The 6,433-nt window shown below is 39.9% G+C and overlaps 1 long non-coding RNA gene across 2 annotated transcripts in view; it reads right to left on the bottom strand.

Annotated features, from left to right (window-relative positions):
* Window positions 1–339: 339 nt before the first annotated feature.
* LOC125466014 (uncharacterized) overlaps window positions 340–6,433 on the bottom strand; it is a 39,555-nt gene continuing 33,461 nt past the window's right edge. For both annotated transcript variants that reach the window (XR_007250352.2, XR_007250351.2), the window contains exon 4: window positions 340–999. This is a non-coding gene — a long non-coding RNA (uncharacterized LOC125466014). The remainder of the gene's footprint in view (window positions 1,000–6,433) is intronic.

Below are 6,433 nucleotides of genomic sequence, written 5' to 3'. Positions count from 1 at the left end.
ATTATAGGGCATAAAAATTAAAATCAAGGCAAAATTTTTTGTAACCTAAATTTTCCAAAATAAAACTAAAGGCATAATCTTATGCTGTTGATACATGTAATGTACAAATAGGGATGGTGATACAATGGTTACTATCACCTTTGCTAGTATCAAGCCTATAAAAAGACAGGAAATACAGTCAGAGGAAGCTGCAATTGTAACCACAAAGCCTATGCTGGTGGACAAGCATCTGGTTTCAGGAAGACCTAGCAATGCACAGCTAACTTCTGCAACCGATAGAAATGTAGCCTTTATTCAGAAAGCAAACTGGAAGTACATAGCTTTACTTGAATGTGATTACAAAAGTTGATTAGCTTCTTAACAGATTAACTCCCCAGTGATAATGAAATAATCAAATGGACAAAAATGCGAATGCCACGATGCGAGTGTTATGAACAAAGCTGAAGAAAACTAAATTGCAAGAATGCTCGCAGAAGAAACTAACTCACAATTTATTGGTGCAGAGTGTTTGTTGAATGCACTCTGAATTTTGGCATCTGTAACTTAATGCATACAAATTCATTACTGTTATACTTTGAATACATACATATCACCATGTGCCTTCTGGAACTTCCTTTGTGTCACTGTGTCATTCTTTTATTCTTTGAAAACATAAATGGCATGGATGTAAGCATCATTGTTTTGCAACACTTAGCAGTGTTGGTGCCAAACTCAACAAATATGAAAAAATAAACAGGAATAACAACGGCAAACTCAACAAAAACGAGTGTGAATGAATTGATGAATGTTTTTATCAGAGTCAGTACATGAAATTCACCAATAAATGCTGAAGCAACAATTAACATGGAGCATGAGAAATGAACTATAGCAGCTTGTTGAAATGTTGCATTATATTCAACATCCGATTATTAGACCAGCATCTGTAACAACTTTGGAGATGAATTTCTGTGAGATTTCCTCATTCCACAGCTACAGCTTGAATGGAAGAATCTTGGAAATCTGTGTAAAATAACATTAATGTTGTTTTTGTTTACTGGAGTAATGCATCTCTTTGGGATAATTCTTGTTTCATCAAACACTTCCCCGCCTACTTGCTTGAGCAGGTGTAAGTAGTGGGAAGAGATGAAAAATATCATATCATAAGAGCAAATTCTTACTTTCCATGAAAATAACTCATATTCTGGAATTATAAAAATAATTCCAGATATGACTCATGATGCATTCAGGGCTGTATTGATCCAGAAACATAAGCCTAGAAAATCGCGCATGCAACATGAGGTACGTTTGGTGGGTTGAAGTGGGCAAATAAAGCATGCCAAAAAAAAAGACATGAAACAAATAGACACAAAATTCAAATGATTCACCCAACATCTTCTATCTGCATATGGTTCAATCTGTTGACACCCTTCAAACCATTTCCCCAGAATTGGAAACTCCATGGAGGAACAAAATAAAGGGATGAATCTTCAGCAAGATAGGAAGAAACCTGGGAAAAGTCACTCGAGCCCTTAAAGTCAATCACATTCTCTAATTTGAGATACATTCAACTCCAAAGGACAAAACACATCTTCATGCACTGCATGTTCCGACAGTCTACTCTAGATGAATTGCTGCAAAATGAAATATGTCTTGGCATGTTAAATTTGTTCATGAGATATGGATGTTTCTGGCTGGACCAGCACTTGTTACCCATCCCTTGTGTTCCATGAGAAGGTGGAGGTGTGCTGCCATGTTGAACTGATGCAGTCCATATGCCCTGGATACACTGTCAGTGCTGTTGAGAGGGACTTCTCAGACTATAAACCAGAATGGCAAAATGTTTCCAAGTTAGAAAGGTGGGTGGTTTCGAGGGGAGCATACAAGTGATGGAATACCAAGTGTCTACTGCCCGTGTCCTGTGAAATGGAAGTGGGTACAGGCTGAGAAGGTGGTGTTGAAGGAGTGTTGGTGCATTTCTGCAGTACATATTCTGGATGGTGCACAATGCTGTCACTACGTATTGCTAGCGGAGTGAGTAAGTATTTTTGGATGTTATACAAAACAAGCTATGCTTGGGATTGCATCAAGCTTCATGAGAGTTGATGGAGTTGCCCTCATCCGAGCAAGTGAGGAGTATTCCTTCATACAGCTGACTTGTGATTTGTAGATAGATGGGGGACAGATTTTAGGGAGTCAGGAGTTATCTGGTGCAACATTCCTCGCCTTTGACCGGTTCTTTGACTGTTTTTCTATGACGTGTTTAGTTCAGTTTCTGGTCAGTGGTAAACACCCACCCCAGAATATTGATAGTGGGAGATTCAGTGATTGTAATGCCATTAAATGTCAAGGGACAATGGCAAGGTTCTCTCTTGTTGGAGATGGTCATTGCCTCCTGCTTGCATGGAGCAGATGTTAATCTACCACTTGTCAGTTGTGCTCCTGAGATGCTGCTTGGCCTGTCGTGTTCATCCAGCTTCACACTTTGTTATCTTGGATTCTCCAGCATCTGCAGTTCCCATTATCACTTGTCAGTTGAAGCCTGGATATTGTCCAGGCCTTGCATCATTTAGATATAGATTGCCGCAGTATCTGAGGATTTGCAAATAATGCTGAATATTGTGGAATGAACATTCACACTTTTGACCTTATGATGAACGGAAGATCATTGATAAAGCAGCTAAAGATGACTTGGCCCAGGTCATTACCCTGAGGAGCTCCTGAAATGATATCTCAGAGGTGTGATGACTAACCTCCAGAAATATAACCATCTTCCTTTGTCCTAGTTATGACTCCAATCAACAGGGAGAGTCTTCTCCTTAATTCCCATTGGCTCTAATTTTGCTGGACTCCTTGATGCCACTCTCAATCAAATGCTGTGTTAATGTCAGCCTGCACAGTCACTCCAAGGTTCTATGCACGCTGATTGATGTGATCGGTGCGATGGTACATTGACTTCCAGGTTTGGAAGTCGCTGCTATGTAGGGACTTCAGAGATCTGCCCATTGATAAATGCATAACAATGTCAGGCTGTTGGTTGACTCATGAGATATGTCTCCTAATTTTGGCACTAGTCCCAGATGTTAGTAAGGAGGACTTTGCAAGGTCGTCAGGGCTACGTCTGCCCTTGCCATGTCCACTGTCTAGATTAACGCCAGTTGGTCCATCTGATTTCATTCTTTTTTGAGACTTCTGGCAGTTTTGACTTGCTTGGCCATTCAGAGGTCAGTTAAGAGTCAACCATATTGCTGGAGTCACATCTAGGCCAGACCAAGTGAGTGCAGCAGATTTCCCTCTATGAAAGAAAACTACATAGAGAACCAAACGGGTTTTCATGGCAATGGTTTCATGGTCATAATTCAACTTAATTTCAGAACCATTTTTTAAAATATCACCATCTGTCATGATGGGATTTAAACCCATATTCTGAAAAAAGGTGCTGAAGTTCAAGTACCTAACACCACTACCTGTCATTTCCCCTTACATTAATAACTTAGAAATTCCATTAAAACATTTTTCGAGTGACACATAGGTTTATGAAATAATCCCTCTGCTTGAAAAGACAGGTCGAAGAATTGGTCTTTAGGCTTATTTACGTATTCCAACTGAGTTGCTGCTTTTTGTTGCGTCTCCGTAGGCAACTTGACCTTTCAATAGATTCAATTTTGCGCTATTTGCTTCACTGGAACAGGTAAATTTTCAGGGAGGAAGGAAGTGGAATAAATAGGGTCTGATAGTAAGCACTAGAAGCCCTATCTCAGAGCCTGCCTCAGGTCCTAATTGAGAGCTAGTTACTTTGACATATTACAGCTTGCTTGACAACTAAAGCATGAAGTAGAATATTTTTTCTTCTTAGTATTTTGTAGGCAAAGCAAAAGATTGCATTTCTGGGGCTAGGTGAAATCAACAATATACATGCTTTTAGATATTTTGTAATCAACATGTTCAGAGATGTAATTCCCATGAGCCAGAAAATAATAGTTTTCTGTTAGAAGTGTATTTTTTTTATCCCTTAGAAAACATAAAGGAGTGATTTGACTGCACTGTTCCATATTTAGTACCGCTTAAACTTTGTCAGTAAAATCCAACTAAAGCTTACACATTAAAATGTTTTGTCCTATGCAGCAAAATGCAAATGAATGTGAAGTCAAGCCTTGCGGCTACATGACCACAAATGACAGCTCCCCACCCCTTTCATCTTCCATTGTAATTACATTTGTTGGTGGGTTTTTTCACAGGTTTCCCAGTTTATTTTTAAATGTGGTAGAAATAGTAATCATTGTGGGATAGTCACAATAGTGACTACACTTCAAAAACATTAAGTCGTGTCTGGTAAAGAAGTGTTAAGTGTCAGTAGTGAGTGATGGTTGGAACATGTATGATGTTTTATGACATAAGGGAGTAGAGATGAATGTTGCTAATTTGACTATTTCAACTATGTGAAATGGCTGAAGAATAATAAATAAACAGGCAAAGATGCACTATGTACATGCAAGAGTTTGAGGATACTGTGTGATCCCAGAAATGCTCATGTATTAACCTTATACTCAGCTAAGGTACTTACATCTTCACAGGATTACAAAATTATTACAGTGCAGAAGTAGGCCATTAGGCCCAGCATGTCTACACTAGCTCTCTGAGCATTTTGACTTCTGCCTTTTCCCCATAAACCTGCACATTGTTCATTTTTTAAAAAAAAAATCATCAACTGTCCTCTTGAATGCCTCAATTGAACTAATCTCTACCACTCTCAATGGCACTTATGTATTAGCACCGAATTCAGTTTACATTTTGAATAGAATAACAATGGGACACAACAGATACTTTTCTGGAATTGTAACTCATCAAGGCTATTCAGGACTATACAGTGGTCAAACAGCTCAATGTATATTTTCCTGATGACTTTATTGATGTGAGATTGGTGCTGATCCCAAAAGCATGACATGCATTGAATTTATAATGATTGACAAATAAATTGTGTTAATCAGATGTTTCTCTAGGTCTTGAGTCCTCCAGCCTTCACTGTATCAAAGGAAAAGTATGGCCTAAAAATGTCAACCAGTAAGATATTCATTTTAAAATGTCAAAATTGGTGAGTATAGACTCAAAATTGTTAGATACATATTTTGTGCAGTTAGTGTCGATACTGTGCCTGTTGCAACTTTTTTGCAGAGCTAAAACTGGCTGTCTAAAGTGTCAATGGGTGGGATCTTTGAAAGATTAAAATTGATTTCCAATGATGAATGTAGGCCTTGATAACTAACTTTATGAACTGGTCAGAGTACATCTACTAGTGATAGTCTCAAAGTGGCCCTGATTTAGTAAGCTACAGGCTATTTTTTTGGGTACAGAAGGAAAATGAATCATGTTACAATGAAGAATGAATATTCTTAACCTTCTTTTGCAATTTCATGATCCATCCCCTCTGGATTTACAATTTTGTTTATGTAACTGGAGCCCACGGCACTAGTCATTTCACAGCCGGGAAATGGGTGGGAGTGGCTTCTGACACACTTTTCCGGTTGACCACCCCAAAAGTAACACTGACCAACTAAAACTCCAGCCTGATCAGTAGGTCAGTTGTCAACTCCTTATTTCAATCCACATAGAGGCCAGGGTGAACACACAAAGAGTCAGCTAGCTTGTTTTGTCTTGGTTTCTTGAAAGTTGTTCGACCCGGTGAGGAAGCCCTGCGTAATGTTAATTGATGGGCATTGCCCTTTGTGATCAGTGGGTGGATTTCTAGCCAGAGTGATTGGCTACACTGAAGTACTGTCCAAAACTGAGTACTAGACAGCCCACTATTTCTCCAGCATCATGCGGAGAATATGCTGTTTAGCATATGACCCAGCTGTACTTTAACCACATTTTATCAAGTAAAACCTCACTGAGTTGTGTCTGATTAAGATTAAAGATGCTAAGTTTGATGTTTAGAACGGAGCTACATTGTTGACATCAGTTGAGTTCTTTCGAAAACTTTTTTTTACCACACTGCTGTCATCTTGCTCCCATTGATTTGTCTGGTTTTGTATCCAACAGAAAACAATGGCAATAAAATGTGAGGCTGGATGAACACAGCAGGCCAAGCAGCATCTCAGGAGCACAAAAGCTGACGTTTCGGGCCTAGACCCTTCATCAGAGAGGGGGATGGGGAGAGGGAACTGGAATAAATAGGGAGAGAGTGGGAGGCGGACCGAAGATGGAGAGTAAAGAAGATAGGTGGAGAGAGTATAGGTGGGGAGGTAGGGAGGGGATAGGTCAGTCCAGGGAAGACGGACAGGTCAAGGAGGTGGGATGAGGTTAGTAGGTAGATGGAGGTGCGGCTTGGGGTGGGAGGAAGGGATGGGTGAGAGGAAGAACCGGTTAGGGAGGCAGAGACAGGTTGGACTGCCTCCCCACCTCCCTACCTCCCCACCTACACCCTCTCCACCTATCTTCTTTACTCTCCATCTTCGGT

Source organism: Stegostoma tigrinum, chromosome 30 (assembly GCF_030684315.1).
Source record: "Stegostoma tigrinum isolate sSteTig4 chromosome 30, sSteTig4.hap1, whole genome shotgun sequence".
NCBI lineage: Eukaryota > Metazoa > Chordata > Chondrichthyes > Orectolobiformes > Stegostomatidae > Stegostoma > Stegostoma tigrinum.
Note: the sequence above shows the minus strand (reverse complement) of the source record. Positions and strands in the feature narration are given on the sequence as shown.